Source organism: Numida meleagris, chromosome 7 (assembly GCF_002078875.1).
Source record: "Numida meleagris isolate 19003 breed g44 Domestic line chromosome 7, NumMel1.0, whole genome shotgun sequence".
Taxonomy (NCBI): domain Eukaryota; kingdom Metazoa; phylum Chordata; class Aves; order Galliformes; family Numididae; genus Numida; species Numida meleagris.
In genome coordinates this window covers 864,768-880,816 of record NC_034415.1, presented here as the reverse complement: position 1 = coordinate 880,816, position 16,049 = coordinate 864,768, and the positions used below count along the sequence as shown (strand labels likewise).

Here is a 16,049-nt window from a genome sequence, read left to right as displayed (position 1 = left end):
TTAAGATTTGGAATGAGTCTAGGCATAATTCACAGCATCCCAAGGGTTGCTCCAACTCATTGGTCACAGAGGTTCTAGCATACTGGCTGCGCTGACCGTCTGGAAAGGTTTTCTTTAGCTCCACTCCACGTTCTGCTGCTGGCATGGAATGTCTCCTGAATGTGCTTCTGAAATGGGGAGGACCACGGAGCAGATGGCAGAAGGCCTTTGCTGCTGGAGGAATTTTGCTATGCCAGGAAAAATCTTCTGCTCCTTCCAGTTTGCTTTTCAGCTACTTTGCATGGCCAAGGCAGTGCCAAACATCCAAACTGGGGATCAGGCATGGTGATTTCAGTGGATTTACCTCTAGACTTGCATAGGTGTAGGTGAGAGCACAGAGGAACCTGTGGCAGACAAAATAGGTGGCTTGTAATGGATGAGGCTGAGCTGTGCAGTAAATCTTTTGAGATAGAGGAGCAAGCCCCAAAAGAGGCAGAGGTCTAATATCCGTTGAAGAGTGAAGATAAAAATAAATGTTGAACAGCTGCTCTACTCACTTTGCATTAGACAAGGACATTTTTAAGGGTAAATATTGTTTAGAATAATCCATTGTGCAAAAGCTTTTGGATTATCCACTGCTACAGGAACGTGTTTCTGAGTAGCTGCCCTGAGTTACATCAAAGGACTGACTACAGCCTTTTTGCTAAGGAAGTCATTAGGAAACCCGTTTTATATTTCAAAATCTAAACAAAGGAGTTCAACAAATGTAACGGCAGAGCAGGAGCAAGCTAGTGGATGGGTGGTGACAAGGTGTTTCATAACTGAGGATCTTCAAACCCTCGCTGACAGCGAGATCAGCACAGCGGGGCCCGTGCTCAAGGAAAGATATTTTAAGTCTGGCAGGAACTTTACTGCTCTTCTACAACCTAAATCATCGCAGCACCAGTTTAGACGATCTTTATTTCTGAAGGGCAGAAGTGTACTATAAGTACTCTTAAAAATTTTGAATGCATATTTTTCAAAGCAGAAAGCATAACAAGATAATATAATTTAAACTGGCAGTACCTTGTATTTTGGATGATTTTGTTGCAGTTAGTAGCTATTTAACATTGCAACATTTCTGCTGTGCTTCAGTCTGATGCAACCTAGAAAAGCATCACACAAAGTTTGAAATAGAAATACTAAAAGATCCTTAAGAGCAGCAGTACTACCAGACCCTGTAGTAAAGAATAGCACTTAGTAGCTTCTGCAGTGTTTAATGATTGTTTTCAGACTGATGGTAAATGGACAAGATCCTGATACTGGAATAAAATGTGAAGTAACATCTTGGTTGCGAGACTAAAAGATTTATAGTATAGCTTAAAAAAAACACAAGTTGAACAAACTTTAGTAGACTCTCCCCATCTTCACTGCAGTTAGTGGAAGTTAGCCTGTTCCTAGTCATGTGTTAAGTGCTATGTGGGGTTGAACCTGACTTCCCTTTGTGCAGAACTGGATCTTGCTTCATTTGCACTGTTTGCCTATTTTGCATTCAGGATATCCTCTTTTTTTCTTTCACAAACTGCCCGGACATAATCCATGCATGTTTCACAGAGCGAGTGGTGTCTGTGCAGTGCGGCTGAGTGCCAGATGCCTTTGTTTGTCCTCCAGTGCTACGACACTTGATTCTGTATGTTCTGGAAAAATCTGGCTAGCTACCCCACATTGCCAGAGAGTGGACAGACCATTGGACATATATGAACGTTGGGGGTTGGATGAAAGCCAGATCGGTTAATTCCTTGTTTGTGTCTATGTATTTAAGCTTCTTCCCAACCATATTTTGACCTGGGTAGAGAAAAAAAGCCACATGGCAACTTCTGCCACTGACAACAACTGCTGTTAGTACAATCAGGGCATTACCTAGGTGATTTGTTTAGATGCAAGTGTGTCGCTAACTTGCGGCAAACTCTATTTTAATTAAGTTGCACATTAGTTACTTGTAGGATAAACCAGTGTCATCTTTATATGCCATTTGCATCTTGTCTTCTGCCATAAAGCTACTTTCATATGAAGTGTCTTCTCAGGTTCTTTTCTACCTTCTAATCCCATCCCCAAATGAATTTGCCTACTGTGACACCAGACAACTACAGAAAGCCAGAGGGAGCACCAGTTGTACAGCACTGTAATTAAAAAAAAGAAAAAAAAAAAAAAGGCAGCGCAATCAAACTCATCTCCTCATTTTGCTACAGGCTGCCTTCTGATCTCTGATATTTTTTTTTTGCTTATTTTCAATTTCAGTTATACTGTAAGATATTTAAAACAGGGACAAGGTCTTTATTTTTGTACAGCACCAGGCGCAGTGAAGCACGAAGCTTAACTCAGGGTTCTGACAATCAGAATAATCCACCATTTGTTTCAGCTGCTTGCTGTCCTAGCAGATGAATGATGTCTAAGGGAATAGCTCTTTATTTCAGTAGCAAAGTGTTTATTGCTTATATTTTCTTAAAAAGCATATAACAGTGATACCTGCTTGTTTTCTGAAATTCCTAACTTCCCAAGAAAGATTTTATGTTTTATGTGTTTAATAACAGGATGAAAGTGTTTAATAGCGGCAAAAGACCCCCCCACACCACAACAACAACAAACAAAAAAGCCTCACAGACAATGTCCTGCAGACAAAAGAGTGTTATCTCCTCCTCTTTATGGTATAGCTTTTCTGAATCAAATATTAATAATCAAATCAATCATAATAATCGAATCAAATATTAATAATATGAACGAGTTCATAAAGCTTAGACAAGATGAAAACAGCACTGAAAGTTATCCGGAGCCACTCCTTCATAACTTTGCATTAACATTTCATTTAAAAAGAAGCCTAAAAAGAATTCCTAAAAGCTTAGTGCTTAACAGTATCGGCTGGCAAATATTACAGATACCACCAGATTACACGTCATCACTGCAGTGATTTTGCAAGCTTTTGTTTGAACCATAACCTTAGAAAAACAGGAAACAGATTGTAATAAGAACGTTGCAAATAGTGACCAAGTAGAGAGTTATGCCTTTGATAAAAATACTTACGAAATTGTGATGAGAAACAAATCAGTGCATTTTTACAATGCAATGAATAGCTACAGTTTGTTACAAAAGGAACAAAAGGATGTCAGTTGTGTAGGTATTTAAGATAAGTGTGGGACAATGCAGAGCACCAGAGAATGGAGACTTAATCCCAAATGAATGCTGTTTATATCATAAAAATTTAGCAACTCTGAGAATTCTCTACATCCTCTGCCTGGAAATGGAGACGACTAAAATGAGATGCAAATCAGTGCCTTTATCTAATGAATAATGCAAATGAGTGCTCTTCTTATGGTGCAGCAGTCTGCAGGATTCCTCTCTGCCTCACCTCACATTTCTTGTGGATTTAAGCACCATGTGTCAGAAGAAATTAGAGGAAGGAATTGCCAAGAAATGACAAAGCCTTGGAGCCCCAAGTCAGTGCAGACAGCAAGGTACATTAAGATGCATGGTACAGAGGAGGAGAGAGTTGACATCTCATTAAAATGAAAATGTTGCTATTTTTCCTTCACCTCGTTAATGGAGTTGTACGACATTGTAATCTGCAATTATTTGTGTGGCTATTAGTTAGAAACAACCTCCAAAATGATAGCGAGGCAGGATCTTGGAAAACTTTACAAAATATATTTTTTCCTTTTTTTAAAAAAAAACAGTGGTGCTATTATTCTCTCTCTGATATAAGTTAACTGCATCAGCATTTTTCTAACAGCATCACAGAGCACACTGCATCTTATCCATTAGTCACAAGCCTCACTGTAACTTTCCCTTAGCATCTAATATTACCTTCTAAAAATATTCTCAAGCAAACAAACCTGAAGGCATGCAAGCCCTGAAAATTAACTCTTTTTCTCCAATCACTATTCTGCCTGAATACATTCCTGATTCAGAATTCAGAACAGATTCCATCTGTTCCATTAAAACACCGTAGTGTGCAGACCAGCCGTACCGTCTCAGCTGCTGTCATGTTCCTCCTCTTTGTCGTTGCATCAGATCCCAAAAATGGAGATTTGTGAAACCTAATGCTTTTCTGACAGGTATTTTCTTAAAATACAGAGCAAGTAGACCCAATCTAACACAGCCATTTGCTCTTTGGACAACTTCTTAGTTATCAGGTACAGAGTGGTGAAAGAGCAGCCTGACTGTGGAATGGAATTCCTAATGATTTGCAATGCAAGGAGAGGCTGGCCTCATCATTTAGATGCGTGGGAGATGCACAGTGACTACAGGTCAGAGCAGGAGAATTTCCAGGCTGTGGTTCGGCTGCAAGGTACTGGACTGAATGTTGAGTCCCACTGTCTGTAACTGTGGTGGTCTGAGAGCAGGAAAACACACGCTGTACTCTGCGTTATGCCCTGCTCATCAGCTCTGCGCCCTGCAACTAAGCCTGGCATGCAGTGTCACAGGCAGAAAATGTGGAAATACATTTGAATTACTGAATGCTCCCCAGACTGCAATGATTGAAAAATCACTTTTTCTGACTCGAAAGGGAAGATCACCCCAAAGTCCTGAACCATAAAACTGAGAACTTAACACAATTGCTACACTTTAGGGTGCCAATCATATGATACAATCCCAGGGCCACATTTTTTCTGTTTGCTGAGCTGTTTGTTGTGAACCAGCTGGCAACAAATCAGTCTTGTAATTCAGTAATCCACCAAACAGATAAATCTATGAATGCAGCACAAATGAGATAAGGGATGTTTTACTATATGTCCTTTCAGGAAATACGAAAAAGAAACCTTTTTATCACAAGCTGACTAAGACATCATTGCTATTTATAGCTGTGCTTCAGTTCATCAGTTGGAGGCATGCTGAAGATGCTAGAGCACTAGAAACATTGCTACTAAATTAAGAGCTTGCAGGTTTTTTTTTTTTTATTGTTGAAAGCAAAGCCATTTCTCTGTTGGACAGCCTCTTGCAAACTTCATAATAGTTGGAAAAAAAGATTTTTTTTTTTGATGGATTTTCTCTCAGTTCAATCCTAGTGAATCAAGGGGGAATTGCCTGGGATACAAGACTATGAAGAATTTAGTGTGAACTCCATAAAAATGTGACTCGGAATCAATATAGCATTTTCACTCTTAAATTAGAGGACATGGATAGGGGCTCTGGTCCTGTTCCTGTTAGCACCTATCGTGCTAGGAACATACAAAGTAGAGGATCCCAATAGCAAGGGCAATGAATACCATAGAGGAGAGAGGAAAAAAAAGCAACTAAACAAAAAACCTGGTGTTAGAGCAAACTAAGCAGTTGATTTGAAGCAGGGAGACAATTAAAGTGCAGCATTTCTGAGAGTAATAAAAATGTCACTACAAATGACTGATTGTTACAAGTCCTTGGCTTCTTCCTAACACTCCAGTAGAATATGGTGTTAAATCAGCTCCAAGTGATTATTAGTGGTGTATGTTACATTCGCAAACTCAATGAATTGACTATCATTTCATAAATCAACTATAGGTTAACATTAGATTTTCTTTTTACAATTTCAGTTCTGTGACCTTTACACATCCAATTAACAAAAAGAAAATTAAAAAAAAACTACTTGGAAAGTGGCTTACACCAAGATAAAAAAAAAATGTCTTCTAACAATACTTAAGACAATACTGTTGCAATCATACAAGCATTTCTTACATGAAGAAATGCAAAATTCTTCTGCAAACTAATACTTGCCCAAGAATCCTCAAAGATCTCCTCTTGGGGTATCAAAAGAAACTGGTCTGGCAGGATGAAGATGCCAGCAACGGTGCATGGGTTTAATGACCTTGAGGATGGCAAATGGGATGGTGGAACAAAACAAAAAAAAAAACCCCACAACTGAGGTGAAGGCTAAATTCAGCGGGGGCCTGCTGTTGCTGAGTTTTGTTTCTGATCTTATGCAAGATTTTATTATTCCAAATGCATCACTTACCAGCATTAGGCATTTGACATGATGAAATCACCAGAATGATATTCACTCCAAATTCTTGGTCACATTATTATTGATCAGAAGATTTACACACTGCTTGTTAAAAAGCTGTGGCTGCTTTTTCTGGACTCTTGCAATGCATATACGCTTGGAGGCTGTGCCTAAGACAAGCAGTAGTATGCAGAAGTCCTCTTAAAACAATGCTCATTTCAGCTCATACTTCTCCTATCCTATTGCTGACCTCATTAACCTTAACACTTCAAATAGTTCTCTAAAAGGATTGCAAAGATCATTCACCTGTCTTCAACTGAGGTTTCTATAGATCTGTACCATTTTAAGAGACTGTGTTGCCCAAAAAAGGGTAGCAGGAGCTGAAGTAAAAATGAACGAATCAGCTCTAGCTTCTTTTCAAGCTCTAGAGCCCATAGTGGATTCACAGGGATCCAGCTATGTTGGCATGAGGAAGGAAGACAGTAGCGTTCTTTGTGGTAACTACCCATTTCACTCTTTGGTATTCCTTTTCTCCACCATTTTCAAGAGCCTCCACTTCAGCAATGCCAGAGAGATGGTCTGGCCCACAGGGAAGGGAAACTGGAATGTGGCTTAAAAAAATAAAATTTCTGAGATTTTCAGACATCCATAATTTGTCCATTAGTTAATGATAAAAAAGTCACACACTTCTATTTTTTTTAAAAGTTCCTTTCCCTTCCATCCTCCCCACAAAGAAGAAAACTGCTGAACTTTTGTTCTTAAGCTTGCCTTTAAACATGTAAAACCCAAGGTACATAAATGATGACACGCTGCTACTGTTCAGTGCTAAAACTGATGATACTGCAAGTATGGAGAACTATGGGAAGATTATTCAGTGATAGTCTTCTGGCCTTTTTAATTATTTACAAATATGATATGAATGAAGCTAAAATAATATAATTTAATATGCAAAGCCTAGAATACACTTTCAGAGCATTCTTGCATGCCCCACAGTTGCCAAAACTGAATCTAAGGAGGGAAAAAAATAATTCCATTAGCCAAATCCTGTCCTGTCACCAGAGGCAGTAAAGCTCAGAAGGGTGAAGTACAACTGAAAAGGTTGGAAAATGAATGAACTTTAGTGAAATTGCTTCTGACAATAAAGAGTTAAAAAGATAGAGGTATACCACTAATTTTGTATTTTACTCAAGAGTTTCAGATTTTCCAGTACAGAGGATTGAAACACACCACTAAGGAAGCAGTATTTGCGCATGATTCATTGCTGTCAGGAGAAACTCTTTGGGAGTGTATCAATTTGAATGGAAGATTGTATTTTAAGTCCTGTTCGTGAAAAATCATATACTGATTCTTAAGCATGAAATATACATCATGATTCACCTATAACTGCTTTTTAGTTATTGAAGGATATATATATTTTTAAAAATCTGCTAGTGCTTCAGACACCATCAAACTTTTACGTTCTTAACCCTTCTTTTACTTATTCTTTTTTTTTTTTTCTTTCTTTTCCCCCTCTGTGTGTGCATGAAAAGTGCTGACATAAATTTACACCAAAATTTTAGCAAGGAAAGCTACTATGCATGAACCCCTTAAACCTACTACTTAATGCTTCTGGAAGTTTGAGCAAACTCTTGCAAGTGAGACACCTTGCTAGGATATTTCTGCAGGCTATCCCTATAGTATTCAAACTGCTTGGCAGTTCCATATGGTCAAGGAAGCCAGGAGGCATGTCAAAGTCTGGAAGGCTGAGATAAAAATAGAGGGGAAAAATAGAACATGTAGAAAGATTTGTTTTAGCAGTCAGAAAAATTACATTCTGTACTCTTTTCTATAGCTATTCACACTATTGTTTTTCAAAGATGAGGATGTTTGTGTAATTGTTTGCTACTTTTTTTTTTTCCAGTAATTTGTATGTAAAAATGTCACTCACAAGAAGTTCTGTTTCTAGTTTTACTGGAGGAAGGAGCCTTTGAGCAGGTGTAGATGGTAAAAATCAAATGGATGAGTTAAAATGATGGCTCCTGACAGCTTTACACGCAAAAAACCCCAAAACAATCTCAAATGCACAAGGATGCTGGAAAGAGAGCATGTACATGTAAGAAACTACTCCACTCATCATAATAGTGTCCTCTTTTAAAGGTTTTACAACTACTTGGCTATAAAAAAATTCTCTCAAGGCTAAACCATGACATAAAATATCTCTGAGATAGCAAAATTTCTTTCTGGCAATAAATACCATTAAAATTCATTTGGACCCTTTTCTTTCCTCCTTTTTATTCTTAAATTCCACATAAACAATCTGCATAAAGACTTAGAAGTTAAGATCTAAAGCCATTTTACAGAAAATATGATATAGCAACCGTCAAAGCTATGTGAAATCACATACGGGCATTGCCAAGCTAGCTCAATGCCAAGTGTTTTCATGTCTTCAACTACACCTAGCTTTGTAGATTAAGATGATGTCCCTGCAAATGACCCATGAAAACATAAAATTCTCTATGTAAGATGTATATTCCCCTCACTGCAAGATAGACATTGAGGCCCTAGAGCGTGTCCAGAGAAGGGCAACAAAGCTGGTGAGGAGTCTGGAGCACAGGCCTTATGAGGAGCAGCTGAGGGAGCTGGGATTGTTCAGTCTGGAGAAGAGGAGGCTCGGGGGAGACCTCAGGCGCTCTCTGTAACTGCCTGAAGGGAGGTTGCAGTGAGCTGGGAGTCGGCCTCTTCTCTCGTGTAACTAGTGATAGGTCTAGAGGGAATGGCCTCAAGTTGTTATGCCAGGGGAGATTCAGGCTGGATGTTAGGAAATACTACTTTTCCAAAAGAGTGGTCAGGCGCTGGAATGGGCTGCTCAGGGAGGTGGTGGAGTCACCGACCCTGGAGGTGTTCAAGAAACGTTGAGACGTTGTGTTGAGGGACATGGTTTAGTGAGAACTACTGGTGACAGGTGGACGGTTGGACTGGATGATCTTGTAGGTCTTTTCCAGCCTTGGTGATTCTATGATTCTATATTGATAGCCACTGTTTCTACAAGCACAACACTACTCACTACTTGTCCACTAGTGAGATAAGTGTATAAAGGGACTGGCACACTATGACATTAATAGTATCTAAGATTTTTTTTTTTACTTTTGAGATCCAGACAGTATTTATAGGCCTTAAACAAAGTCAGGAGATATTTGCTCTAACAGATCTCTTACCTGTTTATAATTATTGCCAAATAGGTATGCATTTTTTTTTGTATTAGAAATTTCAGCTTTGGCAAAACAGTATCACTATTGTTTAAAAATAAAACAGCAGACATACTTGTACTAGAATTCAGCAGCTCTCACATATTCAGCAATTTCTAAACTTAATGAATAAAAACAAATTACAAGTTTTCTTCTTTGCATAAGGAGATGGATAAGTTCCATACTCTGTCAACAGGGTCTGCTAATACTTGGCTGGATTTCTCTATGTTTGTTCCATGGTACACAGCAGAAGGAATGAGACTGCCTGACTTTCATCTTAGTCTGGGCATACTGTTTCTTGAATGCTCTGACACATTACTGTGTGCTTACATGTTTGCATGGGGACAACTTAGGCTGTATATAGGACTAGCTGCTTCATAAATAATGTGAACGTCTAAACATTAAAATCACTATGTGGAAAATTACTTACTGCCTTCCACTTTCTTGAAGGACTACAGGAGCACACACTAATGAGGATAGTGGTTCTGACCTTACACAGGCTTTGCAGGACTCTCAGCTGAGTTCACTTGGTGTGGTTTCAACCACAAAGCTTACAAACAGAAACTGTACATGGAAGTGCCTCAGGAACTTGCATTTGATTTCCGGTGTTCCTTAGCAGTTACAAAATATGAGACCTGCAAGAAAGGGAAGCAAAGCTCTGGGGTTTGGAGAAGTACAGATACTAAATGAGGAAGGAAAAATAATGTTTGTCCATTTAATTTGGACAAATATGAACAGCATAAAACTAGCTGTGCTAAGTTCTGCTGAGTAAATCCAAAATTTGCAGCCTGAGCTCTGCCCCCCACAGCTGGAGGCCAACCAAGGCCATGCTGGCTGTGCGTTCCTTCAGAACGGGACAGGGCCTGCGAAGACTGGTGCTCCAACAGCTTCCCCGGGGCCTGTGCGTGTCCCCCAGCACCATCCCACACCACGCCTCCTGACGGCCCCACCAACAACACAGTGCCATCAGAGAGCTGAGGTGGCCGTGCTGGCAGATAACTCAGGTTTACTCACCTTGAAGGAAGCGGCCGTTAGGCGTTTGCAGTGAGCAGGGGGCAGCGTGCCGGCTCCCCTGGCCCTGAGGTGGCACGGGGAACCGCCCTCGTGGTTCCTGTGAGGAGACCCCCTCAGCGGGCTGCGGCTCGAGGCTGCTTCTGCCTCACAGCGAGAGGTACAAATAACATGCCACTAAGTAAAGGTTTTATGTATAAAATAGTATTATTTTACTGCAGAAGGCAGCATTAAAGGTGCCTGTGGACTGGGGTGTTTGGGTGCTTGGGGCGGGGCAGTGTCAGCTCAGGTACAGGGAGAAGTTCGCCTCAGGGCGGCTGTGGGTGAGAGGGTCTGGGGGCAGAGCCGCCATTTTGTTGGTGAGTGGTGACAGCCTCTCCTGCCACCAGCTGTTGAGAATTGCTCATTTGCAAATTTGCACGGACAGGTGTTAAGTGTTTAAGAGAAAAGGTCTCTGAAATAGTTTTAAAAATATCTGAAATTAAATCATAACTGAGTTATTTTGGTCGTGGCACAATCCTCACTAACCGGCTAATAGAAGCTGTGCCCTCCCAGCCATGTTTCTTTCAAATATGTGTGTTGCACAGCTGTCACCAGGTGACAGAAGCCCCAAAAAAATCACTATTACTGAGGAAATTTTACTTGACACATTATAATTCTTTGCTTTCTACGATCAGCTATTATTACAATAACCATTTATTGATCATTGCATTAGCTACAAATGTCTGGTATTTCCAGCTAACTTCAGGAAAACAAAGAAAAATGAGATAATTGACCAAATGGAATAAGGACCGTGTTAAAAGCAACAGTGAGGCAGCTTCTGTGATATGCATGTATAAAACGTGCATCTTGTTAAAATAATGCACTTAGATGTTGTGTTGATATGTGCCTTTATTTTGCAATGGAAAAGAAACTGAAGCTCTCGGCCTTGATTAGGTACCCAGCTCTTAAGGGAGTATGCTTTTGCTTCGCTCAAGGTTTGAAAACATTACAGTTTGTAAGGTGTAACTGAGGAAGCTGGACAGAGTTTTGTTAATAATTTACTGGGGAATTTTGTTGTGTGTTAATTCATATAATGCAAATTTGTTTTTCTGACAATCTTTAGTTTTGATTTATGGGAAATTAGTAATTTTTAGATTGGTTCCAATTGAAAGAAAATGCATTTTAGCATTTTTTTCTGCTGTCATTAGCTTTATTTATTTATTTATTTATTTATTTATTTATTTATCTCCTTTATGAAACCAAGAACTCCTTTCTTAAGAGATTTGAGGAACCAAAGACCTTTGAAGTTTCTGTGGACACAGAGTTTCAGAAGGCACAGACAGGTATGCTATTTCTCCTCTGTGTTGGTCAGTGAGAAGGAACCTGGGATAGAGGGAGGGAGAAGCAAAAGCCATGGTGCTTTCTTCTTGCTGCTTTCTCATTCCTGCCACATGCTCTGGACAAAGACAATAATAAAAGGACTGAGGTGGTCCTCTGATGTGAATAGCGATGGCAGAGTAGGGGAAGGGAAAGATCAGGGGTGCCTTCAGCTCCTCAAATACATCTTGTTATACTAGAAATGAAATGAAATATCTATTAACTTGAGAGAAAATGCCAAAATAAAAAATTGTGCTCCCTGAAAGATGAGGTTATTCCCAACAACAACAAATTAATATTTCTATTAATTACTCAAAAGAGTCTAAAAAGAATGGATGCAGGTCTGTAAAAGCGTTCAGGTCTGTGCATACCTTTAAAATATACAACCATGAAAACTCACATTAAACAAGGCAGTAATAATAGCCTCATCTTTAACTCCATGGTTCCGTTATCCTATATGCTAATTAATAAGGTTACACAAATGGAACTACAGTGAGGTATTCTTTCTCTGTATTCAGGCAATAAAAGAAAATGCTTTTTTCTTATTGGCATCCCTTAACAGCATTACTTAATGCTTGTTTAAAATGTCTTACCCAAGAATGCATGTGTGCCAGAATGTTTCCAAAAATACGTTTTTATTTAACATTTTGATTTATATGTTACTCAAAATAGTATCTGATCATTTAATTATTTCAGTAAACATAATAATGGTATCATTAACTATTCAAGAATATTTTCCCTTTTTCAAGGAATATGAGCCTACTTGTAATGAAAGAAATGCTATATTAACGATGTTCAATGTCTCACAGGGAAAAATGTAAAGTCCACCTCATAATATTGTGCCAGAATTACACGTACAGAAGACTTTTAATAATCTTTGTTTCTTAATTTAGTTTTGATTGGCTATGAAATACAGAGTAACACTTGAGGGCTCACATTTCTACTATCATCAGCATTTCTGCTCTATAAATTGTACAGGCGGACATGACTTCTGTCTGTAGGCTTCTTTTCAAGCTTCTGTTTAACCTATGAAGAAAGTTGGCTGCAGGCAGCAGATAATTGCAGATAATTTCATCATTTTTTAGCTGTTGGGATGTTGGATTGTGTTATGATAGCTAGGTACCTAAACATAAGCAGAAAAGTGTGTTCTTGTGTCACCATTTCGATTGTAAATGACGGTTCATAACAAAGATCCATCTCCACTTTGCAAATTACAGTTGTAGCCACTAGGAGTCTCCTGGTGAGGTTTGTGAAGAATTTACATTATTAAGACTGGCAAATTAAATGCAAAGTTGGTGACAAAGGTTAGATTTTAGCAAAGCAGGTAGCCCCTGCAAGAGGCAGCAGGCAGCTGCCAAGTGCTAGCAGCTCAGAGAGCTGCACTGCAGCTCCTGCTGTGCCTACTGACCCTGGGGTCGAGGCACCTGCAAATGCCATGCAAAGCTTGCAGCAATGTGGGAGCTTGCCGTGGGAAGGGATGCTTGTTTTGGGGCTCTCACTCCTGCTCCTGATCACGCTCATCATTGTAGGTGGCTCCCGGCAGTTGCACTGGGGTACAGCTGATGAGTTTTTTAAAAAGAAATAGTTCAGATGCAACCTATACAGCATTTTTGTAGGACAAAGGATGGTTCCAGTCATGAAAAAGATAACGTTTTCTTCTTTCCATAAGTGTACGGAATGTTGTGAAATTTTAACAAGTGTTTACAATTAAGGAGTTAAAGGATTTCACCAACTGTTATTTATTCCTGGGGATTCAAAGCAGGTATGTTTTGTAAACTGAAATGCTGCAGTGCCATGAGGACTAGCACCTTCAGGTACTTAAAATTTTGCTTTGCAAAGTGAATTTTGAAAATAGGAAGTCGCTCCTTTCTCTTCTCTCCTCCCCTTCTCTCTCTCTTCTCCCAGGCCAACTAAATCTCACTGTACTGTACCAGATACACTGTTACTGATGCCAGATGCTCAAAATTCATGAATTATAGAAACAATGGCCAGACTATCTCAAATGCAATGATCATCCAGCACTGTGGCTGACAAAGGACAGTCAAGTATCCTTGCAGAAATGCCACTGAAAGCAAATGCACGTCTGCCACCATACACATCTCAGGACGCTAGAGATTGCTTTAAAATGTACAGGGTAGACAGAAGTTACCAGTCAGCCCTTTCTGCAGGGAAGGAGTGTTACCCCTTGGGGAAGGATGTTGTCACCTCCTCCTTACTGACACAACTCTATGGCCAGAAACGGCAAATGTTAACTGCTCTAAGCCATTTATTTCTTCATAATTTTTTTCATGGCTCTCTTCTCAAGCAAAATCCTTTCCCAAGCCCTAAAAATCCTGTCTGACTTTAAAAATGATGAAATTTTAAACAACGAATAACTCTGAGGGCTCTTTCACTTTTTGAGCTTCTCAGTTTCATTTTCAAACTTTTCTTTGCCACCAGAAGGACTATGAAAATAAAGACGGTATTTTAAATGAAAGCGGAGAATCTCTCTTAATCATAGGACTCCAGGGGCTTGAGGTTTCAGAATAATCTCATGAGTTGTCAATACTGAATGTCACCAGAAACTATAATGTTATTCTCAGAACAGATTGCATGAAAGCAATTGTGGGATAGTTTTCCTACTGCTTGCTCCCTAGAATACCTACAGATGCTGTCCTGGAGGGATGGCTCAAAGGTACTTAAGAACAGTGAGTGTTAGTTACCAACTAGAAGAGTGTGTTCGCATTTTGTAACCAATCTGCCCATGCCAAAACTTGCTATTTGGTCTATTAGCTAAGCACTGAATAAAAAAAACGTAATGCACTCATAAGACCACTTAATTGCATGGAGAATATGCAGAAATATGTACAAGGCTAATTTTACTATTAACTACCCATTTTATTTTCCATGCTCGATGCCTCAGTCCCCCTGGCAGCCTTCTGATAAACTTGTTCTTAAAGACATGCTGACAGGCCCCTACCAGAGGTGGTGGGCTCTGCTGGAGCAACCCATTCCACTACTGCCCAGTCTGACCTTTAACAGGCTTTCCTGGTTCTTAGCTTCCTGGCTGGAATCCAGAGCCCCTACTTCTCATGTCCTCTTCGGTTGTGGAGATAAAATTACTTCTTTGTTACATGATTGCATGCATTGCAGTGCATGATTACATCGTATACTGTTGCAGATTCTTGCCATGACTCTCTCACTGACTTGCTTTGATTTTATCATGATCTTCCAAATGGAGTCGGATGAATCCCTCAGTCTGGTTGTTGTTTAGTGATCTCATCTATGCCATGCTGATAATTGACATGGACTCAACAGTTAGCTCCTTAGTCAGTATAATTTGTGGTGAACAGAAAATTTAGGCTGACCAGAGAATGGATACAGCAATAAAACAGATGATTGATTCGACTTCTTTCTGCTCCTGCAGAAGCAGGCTTGGCTTTTTCGGTACCATTTCTTTTCTTAGAATATCTGAAAGGATCCTTATCTCCAAGGAATAAAGAGAAGGCAGTTGAGCATTAACCTGATTTGAATAACAAAAAACTGCTACACAGCTTTAGTACCCTAATACCCAATATTCACAGCAATAAAAACAAACATTTTTATAAGTTTGTTCAGCATTTTGCTATGCTGGAAAGAAACGTTTAAATCTCTGCCATTTCAAATTCAGGATTTGCTTTAAGTACAAGAGCACGCCTAACAGAAATGCACACTTTTTCCACTGCCCACCTCCTCATAGTATGACAGTGCTATTTTCTTAACTCATTTTCTAAAAATAAAAATGAACACAAAAATAAAAGATCTGCTCATTAGGAAATGCCAAGGCTCAACCCTACAAATATGTAAAACCTTGTTTTGAATGATATATAAATAGATATAGTACAGATGGACATGGAGCATTTTTTTAGGGAAGGGAGTTCTTTGCTGCTGGATAAAATACCTCAGGAACATCAACTATTTCCATCATTTTCATAACGTTTCAACTAAGTCAGGCCATTACCCATGCATATGTTCATACAGAGTTCAATATACATCTATACTGAAAGCATATACAACCATTTATCATGTTGCAGTCAGTCCTTCTCAGCTCACATCACTAAATACATTATTTCATTGCGCACTCTCTCTCTTTCTTCCCCTACCCCCTTCCCCATCCCAGTTCTTCCTTTTTTTTTTTCTGTTCCCTTTGTTAGGATTCTGTCAGCCTTCTGCATCTTAAGCACTCACGAAACAATTGTGTTCCATCTGTCACCTTAGGTGATTCCCGAACAAACTTTCATACCCCCATCATTGCAGCTAAGGACTTGCTAGGTCAAATATTTACAGGGGGATTTCTGGCACTATCTTTAATACTTTAATCAAAATATTGTTTATTATTTTTAATCATCTCTGTTCCAACTAACGAGTCAAGTGATAGCCAAGGCATTCAGAAATTAAAGAAAAAAATCACTTAGTATGGGAACTGCTGCAACGTTTATCCGTACTAAAAGGAAGAAACAAGTCTTCTTGAGCAGTGGACTGCATCAGAAGACAAGTTTTCTTATTTA

General features: G+C 39.4%; 1 protein-coding gene and 1 long non-coding RNA gene across 6 annotated transcripts in view; one reads left to right on the top strand and one right to left on the bottom strand.

Moving 5' to 3' along the window:
* Positions 1-16,049, bottom strand: part of NTNG1 (netrin G1) — a 153,261-nt gene that overhangs the window by 128,741 nt on the left and 8,471 nt on the right. The window lies entirely within an intron of this gene.
* The window catches only part of LOC110402450, a 55,024-nt gene that overhangs the window by 35,340 nt on the left and 3,635 nt on the right, over positions 1-16,049 (top strand). Inside the window, exon 7 of the long non-coding RNA XR_002441089.1 lies at positions 11,411-11,489. This is a non-coding gene — a long non-coding RNA (uncharacterized LOC110402450). The remainder of the gene's footprint in view (positions 1-11,410; positions 11,490-16,049) is intronic.